At 45.9% G+C, this 24,494-nt stretch overlaps 1 protein-coding gene across 3 annotated transcripts in view; it reads right to left on the bottom strand.

Moving 5' to 3' along the window:
- Positions 1-23,532, bottom strand: part of PPARGC1A (PPARG coactivator 1 alpha) — a 638,991-nt gene extending 615,459 nt beyond the window's left edge. For 2 of the 3 annotated variants that reach the window (XM_027599469.1, XM_027599466.1), the window contains exon 1: positions 23,071-23,531. The gene's annotated coding sequence lies outside the window, so the exon portion shown is untranslated. Of the gene's footprint in view, positions 1-23,070 lie in introns of all 3 variants that reach the window. The other variant, XM_027599464.2, reaches the window with a different exon arrangement.
- Between the last annotated feature and the right edge of the window lie 962 nt (positions 23,533-24,494).

Here is a 24,494-nt window from a genome sequence, read left to right on the forward strand (position 1 = left end):
ATCGGGATTTGAGAAATAGCTCTGGCAGAGGGAAGGGAGAGGGAAAGTGATAGGAGGTGGGACTGAAATGCAGACGACCCTGCCAGGTCACGGAGGGCGGCACCACAAACCCTCAAGGGTTTTCAAACAAGGATGACCACAGCCAAGCTTGAGTCATAGAAACTTTATTTACAGGCAGTGCAGTGAAGAATCTGCTGCACTCCAGGCCAGGAATGAACAACGTGTCAATTCGAGTTGTAGCCAAGAGGATGGGTCCGTTTTGAGAGCTGTTTCTCCCCCCAAGGAGCCAACCATCTAGATGCAACAGAACACACACCAGTGCAGGGTCGTTCACCATCAACCGCTGAGCGCGTGAGCGCTAGGGAAGGTGAGATCAGTGTACACGGGAAAGTCAGACCAGCCCCTAGAGAAGATCAAACCTGGGAAGAAGTACTTCAGGGGCCAGGGGCCTGGGTGCATGTTTGCTGAGCAGTGGAGGTGGTCAGTTCAGGAGAAAACGAGGCCACCTGCTTGGTGACCTTACGGAGCAGCGCTTCCCACCGGGTAGTCAGCTCAGCCAGGCTTCTGCTGATGACACTCCCTGAAAACACTCCCGTGCCTGAAGACCAGCTCTACTCAAAACACCCACAAATGTTAAGATTCACCCCAACCATCGAGGACAGAACCCTAGGCAGTCTGTGGCACTCACAGGTGTGAACATTAAATAAGATCTTAAGACTGATTGTCTCTCTGTCCTGAAGATTCATATAGTCCCCTTTCTCTGACTGGTCTTTTATTTAAATGTTTCCTAAATCATATTTCTGTAGGCCTGTGTTGATATAAAATCAATATCTCCACAATTCCTTTTTGTCTACGATGACACAACCAGATTGTCAGTTTTGGATTAGTGTGTTACAGGAGCCCCATTCGGAATACTCGCAGTGGGTTTTGTTATTATGAAGTAGTCATAATTTGCATACATAGGATTCATTTCTTCCAAACCTCTCAGGAAATATGTTGGTGTTTGTGAAGCTCTTGACTTAAAGCATTTCAGAAGTTAGGCGCACATCTACAGCTCTTCTGAAGTCCTCAAATGTGAGGCGTTGGGGGAGCGCAGGGGCATGAAAACTCTCCAAAAATCTTGCCTTTATGCATTTCTGAGTTAATCAGGCAGGAAGACACTGCCCACCTTTACCAAACATATTCTGAGAATCCAGAGAACATTACTGGTTAAAAGGTATTCATTCAATATCATTGAAATAATTCAGTCCATACTGTTATGGTCTGTATGTTTGTGTCCCCCCACCCCAAATTCATATGTTGGTATCCTAACTCCTCCCCGCCATGTGACGGTGTGAGGTGGGGGTCTTTGGGAGGTGATTAGGTCATGGGGATAGAGCTGTCATCAATGGGATTAGTGCCCTTAGAAAAGAGAACCCAGAGGCACCTGGGTGGCTCAGTCAGTTAAATGTCTGACTCTTGATTTCAGCTCAGGTCATGACCTCAGAGTCATGAGATCGAGCCCCAAGTCAGGCTCCACGCTGAGCATGGCATCTGCTTGAGATACTCTCTCTCCCTCTCCCTCTGCCCCTCCCCACGCTCATGCTGTCTCTCTCTCTCTCTGTGTGAAAAAAAGAAAAAAAAAGAGAGACCCCAAAGAACTCTCTCACTTGTTTTGCCATGTGAGGCCACAGCTCGAAGACTGCCATCTGTGAACCAGGAAGTGAACCCTCACCAGACACTGATCTACCCACACCTGGATCTTGGACTTCCAGCTCCACAACCAAGAGAAATAAATGTCCATTGTTTGAGTCAGCCAGTCTGTGGTGTTTTTGTCCTAGTAGCCTGAACAGACTAAGACAGCGGTGATGCAGTTTCTTCTCAACACATCCTCTATCACCCAACTGCATCTTGTTCTGGAAGCTGGCGCACACCAAGGCCAGGAGAAGGAAAGGGACAGGTGAATCCCTCCACATCCTCACCAACACATGTCATCTTGTGTTGTCTGATGATAGCCATCCTGACAGGTACAAGGTAATGTCTAACTGTGGTTTTGAGTTGCATTTCCCCGATGATTAGCGAGGTTGTACATCTTTTCATAAACCTGTTGGCCACTTATATGTCTTCTTTGGAGAAACGTCTATTCAAATCTTTAGCCCATTTTTTAACATTCAGTTATTGGTTTTCTGCTATTGAGTTGTAGGAGGTCCTTATGTATTTCAGTTCCTCAAGGGGAGGGCAGAGACAAAGACGCTTTTAACACAGTAACAACACCGAAGGCTGCCACGGAGAGGCCAGAATGAAAGGTGGAACTCTGAGTCTCAGGGTGTGATGGACTGAATGTGGGTGTACCCCCCCAAAAAATTCCTACGCTGACATCCAATCCGTGTGACGGCACTAGGAGGTGGGACCATTGGGAGGTGACCAGGTCATGAGGGAGTAGCCCCCACACTAGGATTGTTCTCATAACCAAAAGAAGAGACCAGGATCTCTCTGTTTTGGGCATGTGAGAGGGCTGTCTACAACCCAGGAAAGGGTCTCACCAGAACCCAACCAGGCAGGTACCCTGACCTCGGACTTCCCAGGCTCCAGAACTGTGAGAAATAAATGCAGTTTATAAGCCACCCAGTGTGTGGCACATTGTTATAGCAGCCCAAACTCACGAAGGCAGGTGGAAACAGGACTAAGAATTGACTAGAGAACTGTCTCACATCTTTGCCTAATTTTACAAGTGAAAATTCAGCCACCACCTATGGAGCACCCCTTCTGGAGCAGGCCCCTTCAGCCCATGGTGGCATCCTTCCTCTGCTTGCCACTACTCCACTGCAACCCTGTCCCCAGCCCTCCCGCCTAGCCTGGCACCAACGGTGTCTCCTCCCCATCTCCAGGACATGACCAGACGCACTCTCCTCCCTCCATTGCCAAGGGGCCCCAAGGCTGTGGAGAAACCCAGGATGCCTCTTCTTCACAAAACAGCTACCCTAGACCCATCCATCCGTCATTGTTTCGCCCAGCACTACCGAGTGGATGGATTAGGGCCACACTAGCTGGCTCCAGACCCCCACCACGAACCAGGACCGTGCAGGTAACTTCAGGGGCTGCCCTCTGGGAAACTGAGCAAGGAAAGGCAGAAAAGGAGCATCAGTTGGGATGGGGTCACTGGAGCTGAGAGGTGGCGAAGCAGACTCTGGACTGGCAGCCATTTAGGTTGAATCTTCGGCCTCATGAGTCAGGGGGAGGGGGGGCTCCTAAGACAGCAAAGGGCAAGTAGCCTTCGTCCAGACTCTGCAGCTCCCGGACTTACTTTACGTGACATGTGGCTTCACTTCACTTTCTGACCTTGGATCCCACAATGAGTTTGAATCCTCACCCGACATCTGCTATCCACCGAAGCCATGTGTGTGTGTGTGTGTGTGTGTGTGTGTGTGTGTGTGTGTGTGTGAGAGAGAGAGAGAGAGAGAGAGAGAGAGAGTGTGTGTAATGGGTTTTCTTCCTTGCAAACAAAAGGAGGAAACACTAGCATGAAACAGCCCCAGAAGACATCCTTTCCCACAGAACAACAGAGGCAATGACCTTCTAAAGGGCACCAAGCCCTTCTTCAAACTGGGCAATTGTTCTTTAGAACAACCAAAACAACAGCAGTCTGCTCATTTATTTATATTTTTTAGGACTTTATTTTTAAATTATCTCTACACCCAACATGGGGCTCGAACTTACAACCCCAAGATCAAGAGTCCCATGCTCTACCAACTGAGCCAGCCAGGAGCCCAGAGGTCTGCTCATTTAGACCTTTAAAACACATATTGCTAAAAACACCAGAAGGCTCAAAAGGGTCCACAGCACGTGTCCACCGCAGTGATACCTTCGCATCCTGGGTATAGAGCAGTGAGTAAGAAAGTTGGTAGAATCCAACTTGCCACCAAGACCATGGGCATCTGCCCTGAACACACTACTTAACTTTGACATGCTAAATTTTCTTAAATCTCTCCGCTACTCAAAGAACATTATTTTCCTATATAACTGGATCTATCATCGCTCAACACCTTCCAATCCTCACTTCATGAAATAGCCAGCTGTGCCTTGGCCCAGAATGGTCTGCCCACTGTCCAGTGTTCGAGGGGCCGCCTTCAGGTTTGTCTTTGCACTTCTACCAAACGCTCGGATGGCCTCTCTCAACGATGGTAAGTGGAGGCGGCTGCCCATACGCTCCTTCTTCGCCTGGGGGAATGACTCTCCATCTTCAGGCCCTGCCTCCACTGCCTCTCTCATCTGTGTTACACAAGAGCCCCCAACAGTTCACTCTCCCCTTATTCATTCTCACCCATCCTGCTCAAAGCAGCCATCACACAGATCTTCTGAAAACGTAAATCAGGCCACGTCCCTCTCCCGCTTAAAAATCTCCAGGGGATTCCCGTATCACTGAGAATGAATTCTAAACTCCTCCTGTTACACCTGCAGTTTCCTGGGATCTGGGCTCTCCCGACTCCCTCCGAATCTCAGCCACATCCCCTCACTCGCCACAAGGGAAGTCTTTCCACGCCCAGAACAACCTCCTCCACAAGCCCCAACAAGACCTCGGTGGGGGACCTCCCTTGACTACCCCCAGCCTGAACATCCCTCCACGGCACACACCCCAACCCGTTCACTGTCGATACATCACAGGATCCTTTTCCACGGTCTTCATAGCACTGATCATTTCATGGGTTCTCCTGTGCCTACATTTACTGACAGATTATAAATTCCATCAAAGCCAGGGCCTTTCTTGCTTACTCACTGGTATAGGCCCAGGTCCTAAAACAGTGCCTGGAACCTGATAGAGCCTCCCAAAATATTTGTTGGAAGAACAATCCTCTAACCTGAGATCAAAAGAGTTACAATCTTTCAGCGAGTTTTGCTCAAAAGATTCTTTTTCCCATTTATAAGCCCCAAGTACTAATTTCTACCTTAACATCACTTTTTCCACTGATAATGGAAATAATCGTCACCATTTGGTTTTGAAATACCACTCTATGTTAAATACCTAAGCAATCTGCATTTATTATAGGTCAACCAAAAAAGAAGTGGATATTACCTGTCTCCTATAATTGGATTGTATTTTCTGAAGAATCATGTTATTCTGGAGTTTTACCTTCTAATTTTCTTTGGTATTACATGTTTTTATTCCCTGCAAATATATAGGCAATTTTTCTCCATTTTGTTTGCAAATCAGGAAAAAAAAATATTTAAATCTGAAGCAGACAACAGACCTTCTAGAAATGACCTGACTCCTGTGGATTAGACTATGAGGCTTCTCAACAAAGGAAGAAATGTGTTTGTTCCTAGAAAATATTTTACTGAAAGTTACCTCACCGCCAACATTGGGAACAAATCAAGAAAGGGACAGAGAAAAATGAGGTCAAATGGATATTATGGTTTCCCCACCATTGCCTCTTGTAAACCGGGTTAGCATCTGTTCACAGGTACCATGTTTGTCTCCCTCTGTCCCCTTGTATACTAATATCATCACTGTCGCTTCTGTGTGCTGCCCACATGCCAAGCACCAACCGAAACTTTTCACATGTGTCATCTTATAGATCAGAAAACTGAAGGTGAGTAACTTGCAGAGCTGGTGGTAAAATACTGCACCTTTCACCATCACGTTATTCTTGAATTTCCTTTTAGAACGTCTATATAGATAGGTTTCAATTTGCAGAGGTCAAAACTTGAAAGCAACATAGAATTCTTATGCAAACCTTCCTGGGAAGATATAAATGTTTCAGAGATTCTTTTCTTCCCACTACAAGTAAAGGACTCTAAGGCCCAAATTATACTCAATAGTAAAAACAATGACCATATTAATAACCCCTGTGTTGTTGAATTCATCATCACAAGTAACACTCTCTCTCCCCTTGATTTCATAAACACTGCATATTAAGTCTGGACCAAATACCTACAGACATCTTTGAAAACAGTATTTCATCATCTGAACATTTGGCCATTTGAAGAAAAAGAAATAGCTTGCTCCAAATTCCTCATCCCTGTAAGTGTTTTTAAGGCTTACCAGAAACATAGCTCATGCCTGTTAGTGCCCATTCAAATAACCACCCACAAAGGCCTCTTCCGTTATGAAAGACTTTCTCAGGATCCAAACACTCTCTAAGAAAACAGTTATTTCTTTTCATAACTCTTCTGAGTCTGCTCAAAGACAAGAAACTACAGGGAATTTGATTAGAATCACAAATAGATCTCAGAGTAATAGTACAGGAAGATAACTGAGCTGGTAATCAGCGCTTCAGCTTGGACTCCTCATCAAATAATTCTTTCATTTTCATGATTTTGTTTAATCTAGAATCCCCCTTCCCAGTACATATCATAAACTTTGATTTCATGTTTGCATAAAAATGAACAGGGTATCTGTATTTGTGTTATGTCTTATCAACTGGAATTAAGTTCCCTGTCAAATAAGGATTTTAAAGTTTTCTTAAACACTCAAGGCTCGTCATTGTTTCTACTCTAGCTACAAGAAAATCCCATGACGATTCCTTTTCAGACTACAGAAGATCTCTTTAAAAGGCTGGCTAACGGGGCGCTTGGGTGGCTCAGATCGTTAAGCGTCTGCCTTCAGCTCAGGTCATGATCCCGGGATCCTGGGATCGAGCCCCACCTCGGGCTCATGGCTCAGCGAGGAGCCTGTTTCTCTCTCTCCCTCTGCCTCTCTCCCTGCTCGTGCTTTCTCTCTCTCTGTATCTCTGTGTCTTAAATGAATAAATAAAATCTTAAAAATAAATAAATAAGTAAATAAATAAATAAATAAAAGGCTGGCTAACCTCTAACTCAGACAAGAACTCACAAGCATTTTCAATAAGAGTGTCTTCTACCTATGTCCATAGGTCAGTCCCTTATCTATGTTAATCCAATCCTTCTGCCTACATTCCAGTCCTCACACTCGATATTACGAAGTGCCTCAGGGACCAAGACAGTTGGACTGTGTGATGATTAATTTTATGTGTCAACCTGGTGGGGCCGTGGGGCCCAGATATTTGGCCAAACATTATTCTAGATGGTTCTATGAAGGTGTTTCCTGGAGATTAATAGTTAAATTGGTGACTCTGAGTAAAGCAGATTATCTTCCATAATGTGGATGGGCCTCATTCACAACTGTCCTGAAGAAAGACTGATCTCCCTTGAGCAAGCATTCTGCCAACAGATGGGCTTCAGAATCAAGTGGCAGCCCCTCCTGGGTCTTCAGCCTGCTGATCTGTTCTGCAGATTTTGGATTTACCAGGCCCCTACAATTGCATGAACCAGTTAAAATCAGCCTAATTCCCTCCCACCCGCCCACCTCCCACAGCCACCACACACCTACGTGGTCCTTGTGGTATGGCCTTGCAGCCCCTCCCTTCCAGTGGTAGAATCGACTTCACTACTCCCTGAAATCTGGGAGGGCCTTGTGACTTTCTCTGACCAAACTAATAAGACAGAAGTAATGTTTTACAAGTTGCAAGCAAGAGGCCTCAAGAAACTTCACCGCTTCCTCTCTCTTGCTTTTCTTGGGAATCTTGTGATCACTGCTATGTGAAAAAGCATGGGCTAGCCTGCTGGATGACGAATACATTGATACAGGGCTCAGTCAGCCCCATACCCCAGCCAACAGCCAGCCATCTGCCAGATGTAACAGTCAGACCATCAACTGCCGGCTGACCACAGACCAAAATGAACCTCGCCAAATCCCGCAGAAGAATCACCCAACTGATCTCAGCCCATATTCCCGACCCATATAATTACACGCTTATAAATGATTGTTGTTTTAAGCCACAAAGTTTTGGGTGGCTTGGTATCCTGCAAAAGCCTAAGTATGATGAGTATTGTTGCCTTTTATCCAGCTAAGGAATTCAAGAACAACGTACTCTGGATAAGGAATTCTGTCTTTGATATACTGTGCTTAAAGTATCAGTGGAACTGTCAAGGAGCCAGTTGGTCAAACAGTTCTGGAACTCAGGAGAGACGTCTTGCCTGGAAACACAAATCTGAAAGACAGGCATGTCTCTCATTTCCATGCGTGGGTAGATTGCCATGGGAGAGCCAGCATAGAGTGAAATGCGATCCAGGTTGGGACCCCAGGAACACCATAACTAAAGTCAGGCAAAGCAAGAGAGTCCATGAGGAAGAGGAGGAAACACAATGAAAGACAGGAAGATGCAACAGACGTCAGAGGAATTTCTCGACAAAGTCACACAGATGTCAAAAAAATTCATATATAAAGGAAGAGGAGTCCCCAGCATTGGGGAATTACAAAGTCCTTGCCAGAAGACAGCTTCAGCAAAGTAGTGAAGGCTAAACCATTATTAGAGGTCACTAAAAAGTGAAGGTGAGGGAAGGCAATTTGGAAACAATGATTGTCTACAAGTCTCTTGCTGAGTGTGGCAATAGGTCCCCTGCTCTGGAACACTATCTGCCTCTTCACTCCAAGAATCTGTGAGCTACTGAGAGAAACCAACCTCACAGTCATGTGGATTTGTGTCATTAAAAGGTACAGTCCCCAACAAGAGCTGGGCCTTTCATGCCATTCAACAAAAGGTGGCAGGTAACCTCTAAAGGGAAGTGAAAGGTTAATGGAGAAATTTTTCAAGATGGGAGAGATTTGGATACATTTATTCCTAAGTGGGGTCACAAAGGCGTAACTAACGGCTCAATATCCTGGAGAGAATGGGAGGGAATGAGATTCACAGGTGCAAGGAGAGCTGGGGCTGAACAGATGGAGATTTCCAGATATGAGACCAAAAGTTGACAGAACTTACATTGGGTAATCATGGATCCTCACCTGAGAAGGGGGCCAGTGGTGGGCAGGGGAGTTTTTGACAGTGGGCCATGTCTGGAATTGCAGATAGGGGCAGGTAGTGAACTCGATGACCCAAACAAGGCTTGCTGAATGGCACGGAGGCTGGGGACAATAAAATGATAGCAGCATTCTTTAGCATGACTGGGTTTTTCCAATAGCAAAAGTCAACAGCTTGTAAGCAGAAGCAACCAAAAACGGTTGGACTGATCCAAGACTAGGATTTTGTGGGCAGATATAGAAGGGCAAGAGATTAAGGACTTTGAGGTTTTGGCAAGAGCATGGTTAAAGTGACATACCATGGCCTCTGGGCTGGCTAAAGAAGGAGTGGGGAGAAAGTATTGTTGATGAACTGGGGAAAAGGGAGAGTAGTATAGGGACAGAGATCTTGGCAATAAATGGGTAAAGGAGCAGGAAGGCTAAGAGGCTATAGTCAGATATAATTACATCACAATTTAAGGTTCCAGAAGCAGAGCCATTCCAAAGGACGAGGCCAGGGTATGGGTGACGTGACTGGGCTGCCAAAGCAGAGTGGGAGCTGAAGTGTTGCCACCCTGAAGCTGAGCCATTGGGTAGCATTCTCCACGTACAGATGCCGAAGATCATTGGGTAGTGGCAGTTGGGGTAGAGAGGAGACATGAGCCAGGTCCTGGGCCCTGAGGGGACACAGGGAAGTGAGAGAAAGGTTTTAAGATGGCCAGGAAGAAGGGTCCGATATAGTCTATGGAAATTTCACTGGAGGCTACAGGGATCACACAGTTTCGTGGGATAGTGGCAAAGTAATGTTCTGGAAGCAACAATGACCCCAGTTCCTCTGGGCCTAAGGGGTGTAGACAAATGAACAGCTGCTGCCCCCTCCCCAAAATGCACTTTCTTAGAAAGGAATGAAATTTCAGTAAAGGCAAGATTTGGGGAAAAGGCGTCTATATGGCCGATGGACCAAGGATCCTAAAGCACTACGGGAAAAGTTGCAAGGAGGTCAACTGAGAAAGGAAGCGGGCAGAGCTAGAGAGAAATGAGAATGACCTTCCTGGTGGAACTTAATCATTATGACTCTTGTATAAGAGTTTTCATTTTCATGAATACCTCTAAGATTTGTAATGTCTAGGTCCAGACCAGACCAACAATAATGACCCATTAGTATATAGTCAACATTCCTCTTCCCTTGGAATTATTTCTAGGATGACAAGACATACTGCTCAGAGTCCAGGTTTATTCCTTGTTTTGAAGTTTAAGTAATTCAGTGAGCAGAACAAGAAAGATTTTTCTCTCTGTAGATCTCAACAGAACAGAAGGCAGTAGGTATTTGCAGAGATAGGCCCCTGGAAAAAGGAGGAAAAACGCTCATCTGATAACCAGAGTTAAACTCTTGACATAAACTATTTGCTTGGGTCACCTAACCCACATTTTGTTCTAGCAGCCCAAAGAACTTGCAAAACCTGAAGACAAAAGAAGGTCATCATTGTTGTGAGTATGACCTCCTGAGTGATAACGGTCATTAAACAAGGTTTATTTTGAAGTATTCAAATGGGCAAATACTGTACTATGAGGATTCATTTTATAATAGCCTCCACCTGGGACCCTGACAAGTAGTTCCTGGGAGTGTAAGTTGGTGCTTCTTTTCTGAGACACAATTAACACAAAAGTCTTAAAATGGTTATGCCCTTTAACCCGGCAGTTCTACTACTCAGTATTATCCTAAAGATATAATCACAGATATGTACCAGGTTCAGTCATAACTGGCGACAACCTAAACACCCAATATTTAGGAGATGGTTAAATAAATGGTCCTATAATCACACAACGGAATACTACAGAGCCATTAAAAGAGATACAAAGGCATTTATGAAATATGGCATGGCAGTTGGTCATGATTTATGAGCTAACATGAGGTTACAAGAATACTTATATATGATACCAATTCAAAAATGAAATACGAAGGCCAAAAACAAAGTACAGAAGTGTATATGTTAAAATATTACCTGTGATTATCTTTAGGTATTTGCATTATGTATGGATTTGATTTTCCCCTCTTTACTTTCTTAAGAAAAATTTCCAAAACAAAAATGTATCATATCTATAATAAGAAAAATTATTGGTATGCTTTCACCAGTTTTCTGGCAGATGATACTCAAAACCAGTGCCCTAGAAAACCAAGTTTACATATATATTTTTTTAGTTAGGTAGTAAAATATAAAGGAGGAAAGTGTTCCCTATACTTGAAAATGCAGCACAAAAGAGGTATCAGTCCTAATTTTGAAAGAAAAACTCCCTTATTTGCAAATACCCTTTTTGGTTGGTACTCAAAGGAACATTCCTGCCCACTCTGTGGTCTGGCCATTTTTGAATTAGGGGCTGATATCTTTAAATTCCCATAATGAGACAAAGTTTATTGCTCTAGTCAAATGATCAATAAAGATTTTAGTTAGCACCTATTTCGTGCCCAACGAATGTTTTTAACGTTGTGGGTGGTGCAAATAATGTTATAAAAAAAAAAACTGTGGCATTTATAAATCGACTAAGAAAAAAATTGTAGCTATTTACATACAATGTAGGCATAAAAGAACTAATAACAACTAGCATTCCAGCAGTGCATACTATTTAGGAAGACTTAATTATGTATATTCCCAAATATATGAGGCATTTTCCCGAAATTCTCCAGAAAAGAGGGATATTCGAGTATTTCCAAAGGCTCCCATATTACAGGACATTCTCTAATTACTTTATTTAAACAACTAAGTATTGCTTGGGGAGGACTCATTAGCCTGAAATGACCTCAGTCAGTGCTTGTTTGGGATGCTTTGAGAGGTCACTTGACAGAATCCATTACAGAGGAGGCCAAGAGATTTAATATAGATTTAGTCCTTGGTCCTGGAGTGAGGCCCCACAATGCAAATGTTTAATATCGTTGTAAGCAAGCATTTTAAAAATAACTACTTAAGTGAGATATATAAATAAATAAATAAATATAAGTATATATTTATTTAACATTTACTTTATTTCTGGGTCTGTTTTCAGTGCTACTGTAATACAAAAATGGTCTCCCTTTCCACCATAATGATAAAGACAGCACTTTACAGTTGACAAACACTCCCCAAAACATCATCATACTTGATTATCCCAGTATAGTAAAAGAATGGATATGGCCAAAACTTTGGGAAAATGAACCAGTATTTATTTTAACGCATGCAAACAAGGAATCAGCCCATTGTTCCTTAGCAACCTGTTCTTTAAGACCAGGTTAATTGGGGGAGATCATTTTGCAATTATTTCTAACGCAACTGTTACTAGCAGGATCAAAAAAAATCCACTAGCAATGGAGTCCTACTTCCTAAAATAACAAGCCTTTGATAAACATTGTAAAGATGATTCCATTCCCTTTTACAAGTTTTTTGGCTCTTTTCACAAAGCTATGTAACCCTTTTAGTTTGACATCACACAAAGAAAGAAGTAAAGGATTTCATTAGCACAGCTGCAAGGCCCAGAGTGTGTCCCCAACTTCAGATGTTATTTTACTCCCTAGGTTGGGTGACTAATTTTAACCCAGAAAAAGTTTAGTAATCTATTAAAAGTGCAAAAAGATCCAAACTAAAATTTTACGTTTGACTTAACTCATTAAACTCTTCTCTTGACATTGTCAACAGAGAGGATTTTAAATGATGCAAAGATCTTAACTTTCCAACTGAGTTTGAAATCTTGCTTCCTTGCTTGCTTGTGACAGGGAGAACAGGGTGGAAAGCAAGTCTTCTGTCTAGATTACTCACAGGATCCAAACTCTGCCAGCTCCTTTCCTTTGCTGAGTAAGAGAGAGGGAGGGGGTTGCTGCTGGAGGGAAATTCACCCTTAGAAGTCCCTACTTATAAATTTCCAAAGTTGACATGTGAGTCAGGACAGACCTCAGCCCCTCACCTGTTCTTTCTATATACATTCTTTATTGTTCTTTCCTGACACTTCACACAGTTTAAAGGGGATGAGGATGGATGGATGGATGGATGGATGGATGGATGGATGGATGGAAGGATGGATGGATGGATGAACAGAGAGACAGTAGGCGATGGGATAGACTGATGATACGTGTATATATTTGGATACAGATACAAAAGACTTTTAAAATATATATTGTGTGTATATATATATATATACACACATCATATATGTCATGTGATCTAAGTCTCTCCTACCAAATTAAAGCTCCTTGAGGACAGGGACAAACACATTGTAGGCACAAAATAAATCTTGAATGAAAACGAATCAATTTTTTAAAAATGATCAACTCGTCACAGCTACTCCTTGACAAATTCCTCCTATGTTTTCCTTCTGCCAGAAATGCCCCATTCCCATCCTTCTACTCCTCTGCCCAAATTCTCTCCATTTTTCTGAGCCCAAATCAAATGCCACTACCTTCTTAAACCTTCTGTGATTCTTCCAGTCAAAAGTAAAAAGTAAACTCCCCCTCATCCTAATGACCATAGCACTATTCTCCACTCTTTTCTTTTTAATTAATTAATTTATTTATTTTAGAGAGAGAGATTGGGGAGGGGAGAGGGAGAGAGAATCCCAAGGAGGAATTCCAATGCAGGGCTCGATCTCAGCACCCTGAGATCATGACCTGAGCGGAAGCCAAGAGCCAGACGCTTAAGTGACTGTGCCGCCCAGGCGCCCCACTATTCTCTGCTCCTTTCTCAAAGCACTACCCATTGTCTAAGCTTCTCGGCATAAAGGTGGTGCACTGCCTGTAACCCACAGCCATGCCTAAGGAAATGTGTTTTATCCCTCTTTGATTCACCTCGGTCATCCATTTGTTCATCCACCCAAAGGCAGCCCAGCATGGTGGTGAAAACAGGGGCTCGGAAGCCAGACACAACGGATACAATTCCTGGTTGTACCACTTCCTAGCTTTGTGATCTCTGTGCCTCAGCTGCCTCAATGGTAAGAGATCATACGTAATCCTAATAAGAGTACCCACCTCACAGGGTTATTTTGATGACAAAATGAGTCAGTCCATATCAAGCACTTTATGAGGTTTCTGCAAGGTTATAGTAGTGTTCAATACATGGGTTCTATTATACCTGACTCCATATAATGTATTAAGAATCTACTGTGTGCCAGGCACTCCACCAGGCTGCCAATCAGTCTGTACTCTATAAATATTTGAGGACTGACTGATAAGACCTAACACTGACTCAACTCTGCATTAGTCAATCGCATCACTGAATTTTTGCTAGCATTCGAGGAGATGGATATGATGATTCCCACTTTCATGCAGGAGCAAATGGAGCCCCTTCTGCTCTGAGCTGCACAAGCACGTATCTGGCGGGTAAAAAGTCTCCGTAGTGTTCACCTCACAAGCCCTCCAACTTCTAGAGATTTTTTTTTTCCATCCCCTCCTGCAGCTCCCTCGACTTCACACGATGCATCTATTTTAGCATCTGTTCAGCCTGACTCCTGTCATTAGATACATTCTCGTGTGTTTATAATGCACCACTGATTTGTTTCAGACTTGAATCGTGGGATCTAAAAATAAAGTGATGTGGAACATATTTCTTTGCATATTAACTTTAAAGAAATAGATTAATCTTAGAAATAATAAAAAATGAATGATCCACTCAGCTTGTCGCAGTTACCAAAAAAAAAATTAAAAGTAAAATAAAAAACCCTCAGATTCCCACTTTAACTCCTTTCTCCTTTCTGAATTTATTAACCGAAGTATACACTTCATAATTTTTTCATTTTAAAAATTAAGAGGTCTAGTGAGCCAGTGGTAAACCAATCATGCTCTTCCCTGGAGATGCTTAAATGAAGGCAGGATTCATTTATTCTCTGAGTCAAATTCCCGTTTCCAAAAAAATGACATGGCAGACTTGCCCTCATCATCCCTGAGATGGAACAAAGAACAATAAATAAGGTGACACATATAATGGTATAAAATTGTTTTCTGAACTCTCGGCCATTTAGCCAACCCATCTGTTCTGTCTGTCTACTACAGGGTAGGCACGAGGGTAGGCATCCAGAGCCAAGGCAGGCGCAGTGCCTTCCCGCAAGGAGCTTCCTGGGTGGCGTGGAGCTTACACACGGACCAGGACAACACAGAGCAGAAAAGGTAGAAGAAGGAGCACTGGCAGTGGAAAGAGAAAGTAATTCTTGCCGAAGTTAAAATAGGACCGTGTCTATTTGATAAATCATTTCAGATGTGTCCCCCTTCAACGTGCATGCACACATACACCCACGTAAACTAGTTGCTTCTTTTCTTTCTTTGAAACCTGAAAAACACTGTCAATCATCAGCCCTTGGGTGTTTATCTTAAGCCATCAACGAGGCTTAATGACATCGTTTTATTTGCTTGTATGTGTTCCTCTATTACTAAGAAGGGGTTGCATATGCAAATATATATACATTCTGGTTGTAGCACTAAATAATGAAGAAACCTGCAGTTTATAAAACGCAGTCATTCCACGCCACATTTCATTTTGGAAGAGGGAGGGCTACAGTCGACTGTGAACAATTACCAAATTGTCAATGGAATTCAATAAATGTTGTTTAAAAAAAACTAATTATTTGTTACAATAACCAGCTACTATTGCCACTTTGTATTTGGAGGTTTGTAAACTACTTCCATTTGAAATGTAATTGATTCCATTTTTATCATTTGTTCAAGTTTATGTGGTTGTTCTCATCCTAAGAGATGATAACATCTATTTTCAGCAAATTATACATTATAATTCCTCATTCAAAAGCCGTAACAGAAAACAAAATGCTAATTCATGCTGTAAACGAAACTACAGAATCATAATCACTCATTGTTAACATTAGGGACTAAACTGCTACTGGAAATAATAAATTAGAGCAAAATGTGGTAGGGGCTCTTGGTGAGAGTTTTCTCTCTTTTTCTTTGTGATGCTTCTTCCTGTTTTGTTTTGTTGTTATACAACTAACACACTTTCTAATACGCTTTCACTCAAGAGATTACATGGATATTTTGTATTCTCCCAGATATAAGCCAAACTTTCACTTTTGCCCCTTAGCTATTACCTGAAGTTCTATATTTCAAATCTACAAGATGTGCTCACCAAGCAATCAGAAGTGCACGCAAAAGAGGAAACGCATATTAGAACTGCACACCTGCTTTTCTACATTTCATTAAGCTTCCAAACCTACGCTTCCCTTTAGATAAGCGATCACCAGCCCCACCCCCCCACCCCCACGCCCCCCCCCCCAAGCCTCTCCTGTATGAGGATCCCTCCGCAACCCTCCTTCCCCCATGGCAAGCTTCCCCTCTGCATCAGGGACTATGCGAAACTTAAAAACAAACAGAAATCCAGGAACTGTAACAAATCAGGTCAATTCTTATTAAGGAAAAAAGTAAGGGGAGGGGTCTCTGTTACCATACTCCAGACACTCTGCTTTCCTTAAATAGCTATGCTCAAGTGAAAAGACAGTAGCATCACCCAATGGCATTTCTCCTTTCCTTAAGCACACACACACACACACACACACACACACAATCCCAAAGAAAATATTTAAATGTAATTATTATATCAAAAATGTGAATTCTTTGAACGGACCAAAAAGTCACACTGCCTTCTAGAGTAAATCACTTTTCTGCTGCCCTTTTATTTAATGCCGTCTGCTGTCCACATTTACCTCTTCACTGGCAAAGTGTGATCATTGATTTCCTATGGTCTCTCTGGAAGGAAGTTCTGCTTCCTTGATGATGACTACAAAGGGTAGGTGACCCCATTCTCATTCCAATGCAAACCCTGCACTTTTACATTTCCGCTAGGGGCACAGGAATGTGAAAACAGCAAGAAACTCTGCCCTCTTCCTTAGAGACTGTCTTGCTGTAACTACTGACATTTAATGTTTTCCCTCCCCTTTCCACGACTATATTTTGGAAGATCACAATATCAGGGATGAACCACTACGAGGCATTAGCTCATGATGGCCATCAATGTTAGATGTGTGATTCAATGCAAAATACACCTGTTATAACACGGCCATGCTGAAAAAGGTAAGTTTGGGACTAAATGGCAAACATAACTATATACAGGGCAAACCCAACATGATGTGGGTTTGCTCACAAAAGGAGAGTAAGTTTATGCCAGAAAATATATATATTTTATACACATACATACACATATATGATAGGGTTTTGAGGCATCTGAGTGATTATTTATAAAATCATTCTATTCATGAATCTTAAAAATTACTTTTCTTCTGTAGAGGAGTATTTTACTGATACTCACGTATATTTGTAATGGGCCCTCCACCTAAGTCAGAATTATTTGAGGTTGGGAGCTAGCAATCTAAAGACCCTGTCTATCTCTAAAACTGGATCGACCATTCATTCAAACCAAAAAAAAAAAAAAAAAAATGGTAAACGCAAACATTTAGTCCATCACCAAGAAAAAATAAGAACATCAGGTAGTTATGGTTGATTTTGCCAAAACAGAAGACTTCACCTCTTTTACCAAAGAGAATTTTCTCTGGTTATATAAATAACCAGGGGGAAAAAAATGGGCAAACGAAGGAGATCTTCACTATTTCATGAAACTGGCAAATGAAGGACACCATCACAAACTTGCTGGAAATGTAGATGTGGCCACGTGATGTTTTGACACTGCACTGGAGAGGAAGTAGTGTTGAGAGTAAGAATTAGCTGGCACTCTGGGCTCTGAAACCAGACTTGCCTGGGGGATATCCCAGTTTTGCCCCTCCGTAGCACGGATAGCTTAGACAAAATATTTAATTCTCTGTGCCTTAATTCTTTCATTTGTAAAATGGGAATAATAATAAAAGTACTTAATTCATATATTGTCTTGGAGATTAAATGAGTCAAATACATGTAAAGTGTTTGGAACAGCATTAGTTAATAGTAGCTCTCATCACTGCTGCTTTGTTCCCAAGTTTTAGGTTAATAGAATTTTACAAAGAAAAGCAAACAATATTTCCAAGCTGGTGCCTTAGGAAAGCTAGCCTTATTGGAAGGCCCACAAGGAACCCACAATATTACAAGTCTCTTTTGCTTTTCTAGCTACCTAGGAGAAACCCAATGTTGGAAAAACTGGGGTCAGGTGAGCTAGATTTATAAGTAGATTTCTAAAAAGTATTTAAGGTAAATATATAGAAATGCACCTAAAAACGATTTTGCAGTTCATCTGTACATCTTCAAGAAAATAAAAATGTTTAAAATATATAGAAATCCAGTTTATGTTTTCTTGAACTTTAAGATATTGCTTTTCTAACAACCTTGTAAATGCAGGACATTCCCAAGTCTTGGCTCATCTCTGTGAATCCAAACATTGTTACTACTTTAAGAATTATGAAATACCCAGAGAAGAAAAAAAATATTGAGTTCTTTATAGTACTTGGACTGGATGGAGAAGAAGTGTTCCTCAGTGGGCTGCTTTCTGCTTTGGCTATCCATATTCATGGAAGTGGTGCCAAGCCCCCCCCTCCCAAAAGGCAATCAGCGGAAGCTTTCGACAACTTACCTACATCCATTAATGATTCCGCATTGAAACTTCTATCCTGCTTGAAAAGATAGAGTGAGTACAAAGAATTACAGGTACTGGCTAACAAAAGTCCAGGGCTGAATTCAAGATGGTCACTGCCTACTCTAGAAAGATAGTGTGTGTCCATATAAGGATGCCATTTTATATTTCTAGTCTGGAAAACGTGAGGGTGTGGCAGGGGTTGGCGGGGAGCTGTAGGGAAGAAAAGTGAAAGAGCAGAGTGGAGCCTGGTGGTAATCTCTTTTTCACAAACTCAGGTTAAGCCATCCAGTAACCAAAGACCTGGTCAATCAGGTGAGTAAAGTCAGAGGTCTGGCCTCATGGACATCCAAGCAGTCAGTTAATGGCTCCATTTTTCACTTTCAATTGATTGATTCAATATCATACAGACCTGGCCTGCTTCGATGTGGGCTTCCACAGTGACAACTAAATAAGGTGACCCAGGTCCAAACCAGCAAGCAGTAATACCGCTCCACAGTCAGCGTCGTGATGGAGACAGAAAAGCTCAAACATCTACAGGAGAGACTCGCAGGTTGAAAAGCACAACATAAAAAGATAATGTTGGGTTTTGGAAGCTTATACTACTGCCATCCCTAGGCGTGAAACTGTAAATTAAAGAATGGTCTGCTCTCTGCTGCAGGGAGCCAAATCAGAGACATTTCACATACACACTTTAATTGGGGGTTTCATTCTAATTGAAGAAATAAATTCCACCAAAGCAGATGCTTCCCACACACACACACACACACACTCGCACTATGGTATGTTTTGCACTTTGGCAAGTGGGTACAAAATATCTGCAACATGGTCTATTCGGATAGAAGATGGAATTTCCCAGTTTTTAAATGGTAACAGATGCAGTTTCGGCTCTGATACACATTGGGCTCTCTCCAAAAAAAATCACCCCAATTCCCCCTCCCCAGCCTTGGTGATAAAATGTCACAGAAAAAAAAACTAAAAAACCTTCCAGTTGATGATGATTCGTGGCTGGGTTTTGGGGGTTTGGTAATGAATAAATGCCCCCAGTTGTTTCCAAATTTCTAGATTTCTATACAAAGAACCCCCAACCTCATTATTTTTTGCACTTGCTTGTTTATAACCAGAGGTGTCATAATCATGTTTCTTGTGAAAATGAAAGCAAATCAAATGCCTTGTGATTCCAGGAAAAGAGGTTCTTAGGGAGACATGCCTGCCTGCTATTGATGTTGTAAAAAGGCTCCTTTTACATGGTATTAGATGTTGAGAGCACATCATATTGATCTAGAAATAAAAAGCTTGATTTTTTTTTTTTAGTACAGTCAACCCTTACCTTCATAAGCACTTTATAACACTAGGAAGATGGTTTTATTTTTAATTGAGGTAGAGTAAACAAATTATATTTGAAGAGCATTGCTATTTTTAGGGAATGGAGGATTTGTAAGCTTTTTGGCAGCAATTCAGGTAAAAATCATGAATAAGTCTCACTCTTTCAAATTTGGCCCAGGCCTTCCCATAGCAGCCCTGCCTGAGTCCAAGATGAGATTTAGTGTTGCCTTTGTTTTATCCTTTTTCAACGAAGGAACAGTTGGGAGCAGGTTTCTTAGTCCTGTGCGCAGCCTTAACCGCTTAAAATGTGAATTGCAGAGCACTAGGAACCTAGGTCCTTATGCACATAATCCCTGAAAATGGTGAGCCGTGTTGGAGACCGCAAACCCTGGCAAGGCGCACTGCCTGGCTGCGTTCGCCACCAAAGATTAAAGCTTCCGTAGCACTTGAGGGCACCTTAGTCTAATGATGTACATCGCTCATTTGTTTCTGTACTTTATCGTAAAGTTCATGCCGCACCACTGGAAGGAGAGATCAGTATTTCAAATAATCTCCCTTTCCCCACCATACAATTCCACCGCACTAAGAGTAGCGCGCCACCCAATACCAGCCTGCAAGCTGATCATCCTCCACAGAGCTGCGCCAGCTGCTTAATCAGAAATTCTTTCCGATTTTCTTAGCAACACGAGTCTCCCTTTCTAGAAGAAAGATCTTGCTTTTTGGGAAAATGCTTTTCCAAATCAAGTTAAACTAACTTTACCCGAGGAAACTGATAGTTTTCCTCTTTTTTAAAATGCTTCCCCCCCGCCCCGCCACCTTCTCTGGCTCTCGACTTCCTTTACTCCAACCCTGCCCATCTCCCCTCCCTCTCTGTTTCCAAGGAGTTTGCACGTGATTGCCAGTCTTGCAAATTCGGGCCGCGGCCCTTCGCTTTTAAACGCTCTCCAACGACTTGTTTCCTATCTCATTAAAGATGTTGCCAAAGCTCCCACCGCTGTAAAGCTGTATCACTGCGAGCTTCTTTCTACCCCTTCTCTCTCTTTTCGGAGGAAAACGCAGGGCCCGAGTTTCGCGGCCTCGAAATACAGGTCGGAGGTACGCGCCTGGAAACTTATCCCAACGCATCTGACTCCCGGACTGGGGGCGCGGCGCTGCCGAGGAATCCCGAGTCCCGAATCCCCGCCAGGCTGGCTCTGGGGGTGCGGGTCAAGCCTTTCCTACTCGTCTTGGTCCTTAAAGGCGAGCTGGGGTTGGTTTCTGACTCATCGACAATCACAGGCGCGCGCGCGCACACACACAGACACACACACACTCTCTCTCTCTCTGCCTCACTCTCTCTCTCTCTCTCTCACACACACACACACACACACACACACACTCACACGCACACAGGCGCGCGGACGCCCGCTCCTGGAGAGCTAGAGTTGGCCGAGCCGGAGGAATCGTTGGCCCTCGGCTACCCGGAGCCGGCGCGGGGAGGCATGCAGAGCACCGGGGGCCGCAAGACGGGGCAGGATGGCCTGAAGAAAGCCCCCTGCGCCGGCCACGGGCAACCAGGGCACCCCCCCTACACCCCACCGAGTCCCCTAACTCCAGCGCCAGCCCGACCACCCCGGCAGTTCTTCAAGTTTCTACTCACAGCGGGGCCTCCCCTTTCCCGGCTGCCTCGCCCCAAACCCTCACTTCACGCGCCTGGGCTGCCCTCTCGCCCCGCCCGCAGCTCTGCGCCGGGTGCGCTTCCCGGGGGCCGCCCAGACGCCCCCACCCGCGGCGGCGGCCCCGCGGTCTGGCCCGAGCTCGCCGCCGCCTCCCGCTGCTGCTTGCCGCGGCGGCAGGAGCTTCTCCAAGGCTCCCCGGCCGCCCTTATGTATTATTCACCCGGATGGCCGCGGCGCTTTCCCGGGAGCCCTCACCGAGACGCCAGGGCTTCGCCCGGCAACTACTAGTTTGGGGATTTCCGTTTCTTAGAAACTGGGGGTGATGCGGGGGCGGCAGAGCGCATTTTTCGGTTGTTTTGCTTTGGGGGGTTGGCTCTTCAGCCTGGAGCTCACAGGAGCGCGCTGCGCCCCGGGCCCGGGAGGGAGCGCGCCAGAGCCGGCGAGTGCGGCGGGCAGCCCCGCGAGCGGCCGACGCTGGCGGGCAGGCTGGGGGAAAGAGACGCCGCGGCGGCCGGGTGAGCCGGGCCGAACAGAGCTCTTTTCCTCGACACCCCCAAGCCCCCGCCGCCCGGCTCCCCCCGCGGCGCGCGCTCGGCGTGGCCCGGGAATCCCCCGCGCCCCGGAGACCCGACCGCCCACCGAGTTGTTGCTGCCTTTCCCCATTGCTCCTTCACCTTTCCTCAGGCCCCAACTTTCCCCAGCCTGGACATGCGCGTGTACGTACACACACGCGCGCGCGCGCGCGCACACACACACACACACACACACACACACACACACACACACACACACACCTCCCCTCCCTCGACTCCAGCTCCACTTCCCTGTGTAGTTTGGAGATGACAGATGCCTGTAGACTTTCACCAAACAAGCGGTGGGGGCAGCAGACTACAACAGTTATTTAATTAAAAGGCATTTTTCCTCTCTCTCTCTTTCTCCCTCTGGCTCCCAGAATAGCTTTTGCACCCCTAGACCCTGAGCACACTCCTGTCTCCAGGTTACCCGTGGCCGGCTAACACCCGTCTCCTTCCACGCCCCCCCTTCCGGCGTCTACCTCCAGCTTCCCCGGCCCCTCCACCCCGGAGTCACACGGACATGCACACCTACAGGCCGGCGGCGGGGAGCGTCGAGGGCACGATGCAGCCGGACTGCATTGCACAGTCATCAAAGTTAAGTGTGTGTGTTTGTGGGGTGCTTGTGAGCGCCAGGGGAAGCGCCGGGTCACGGGCGCCGGAGCATCCACTCTGCCCCCCCGCACCCCGCCTCCGCGGGGTCAGGGGACGCCTCCACTTGAGATTGCAGCCATTTTAGGGAAAGAGGTGGCTCCGGGCCCGGGGGCGGGGGGGTAGTGGAAGGGGAACAGCACGTCGCGGGGGACTCACAGCTCCGCAGCCCCTCGGCGCAACTGGAGGGCGGGCAGGCGCCGGGCGCACAGGGGCGCGGCGCCCGCGGCGACTTGGGGAAGGTTGCGCTCGAGTTCGCCGGTTTTGCCAGGAGTTGTTCGGGGTAACGTGCCGGCTCCTGCCTCTTTCTCGGGTTCCCGCTGGGTTGGGAGGTGGTGGGTGGGGGGGAGACAGATTGAGCACGGGAGGGACGCGACCGCCCCTGGAGACTGGAGAGCTAGAGGTGGGGACGGGGGGCACCTCTTCTCGCCGGTTGGCACTGACCCAGACAGTGCGACCCACTTGGCCCCCCGGCCTCCCCACCCCCTCCCAAACCTCTGCCTCCCCGCCGAGTGCCAAGTGAGCGCGCGGCAGGGGGCACAGGGCGCGACGCCGCCGGGCCCCGAGCCACCCCTTACCTGGTTGGAAGGGGTTTCCCAGGAGGAGCCGTAGTTGTAAAAGAAGGAAGAGAAGAAGGTGTCTTCCGACAGCCCGCAGCCCGCCATGCTCTGGATGCAAATAAAATGAGGAAAGGAAAAAAAAAAAAAAGCACACACACAAAAGCAACCAAAAATTTTCAAAATCAAATTAAACCAATAAGCGAAGAAGAAATTCTCTCGCAAATAAAGAAAAGGAGGGGGAAGGGAACGGCAGAGGGAACGCAAACTCTCGGCGGTGCTCGCTCTCGGGGTGAGGAGGGATGCTCGGGCTGCCGCCGCCGCCGCCGCCGCCGTCGCCGCCGCCGCCGCCGCCGCCGCCTGCTCAAGACGGTACCTACAGAGGTTCGTCCTGACTTGGGCAGCCGCCGCCGCCGCCTGTGCCGGCTGCGTGTGTGCGCGCGTGTGTGTGTGCGTGTGCGTGTGTGTGGTGTGTGCGCGCAGAGCGAGAGACCGCAGGGGAAGCGAGAGGGCGAGAGAATGAGCCAGCCGGGATGGAGGGCGCAGAGGCAGAGCGGGCGGGCGGGCGTGTGCGCGCGGGGGTGCGTGCGTGTGTGTGTGCGCGCGTGTGGCTGGGTGTGCGTCTGTTTGGGGAGCTCACCGGAGAGCCGGGGCCGTCACGTGGGCGCGCTGACTCCGCCGGCTGCCGGGGACAGCCTGTACTACAGCCCCGGCCACTAAATCAGCCCGCGCCGCCAGACCTTTGCAGCCCACCCTCCCCCCGCCTCCCCGCCATGGCCGGCCGTGCGCGCCCCGGGACGGCAGGGGGCGCGGGTGCGGCCGGGGGCAGGTGGGCGCGAGGGGAGGGGGACGGGAGGATGCCCGCGGAGACGCACATGTCCCTCGCTACGCCCCGCACCCTCCCGGCAAGCCTTCCTCCCGCCCTCTTTGAAGATTTTTTTTTTTAAATTCCTAAAATTGCTTTCCCGTGCAGAGACCCCTCTTCCAGCCACAGGGAAATTATTTTCACACAGTTGCTGTGTCTCGATTCCCGGTGCCCCTCGCCTCCTGCGTGTGCACACGGAGACACACACACACACACACACACACACACACACACACACACACACACACACACACACACACACACACACACACACACACACACACACACACCCGTGGCCGCCTCCTCCCATCCCAAATGCAAACCCGCTTCCTTTCGCCGGTTGCTGTAGTTAAGCTAAGTCAATGCTACATCAAACTAGGCTAGGCTAGGCTGAGAAAACTGGAAAGTGGATTTAGGGGACAATACTGCCCCAGCAGGAAGAAAGGCTCCAGCTTGGCATTCTGTTGATTTAACAGTTTAAAACGAAAAGGGATTTTGTAGCTTCTGCACCTAAAACTCAGGCCCCTTGAGTTGCAATTCTTTAAATGCAGCTCTTCTCTTAAGCCTGTTGTATGGTCTA

This window comes from Zalophus californianus, chromosome 2 (genome assembly GCF_009762305.2).
Source record: "Zalophus californianus isolate mZalCal1 chromosome 2, mZalCal1.pri.v2, whole genome shotgun sequence".
Classification (NCBI taxonomy): Eukaryota; Metazoa; Chordata; class Mammalia; order Carnivora; family Otariidae; genus Zalophus; species Zalophus californianus.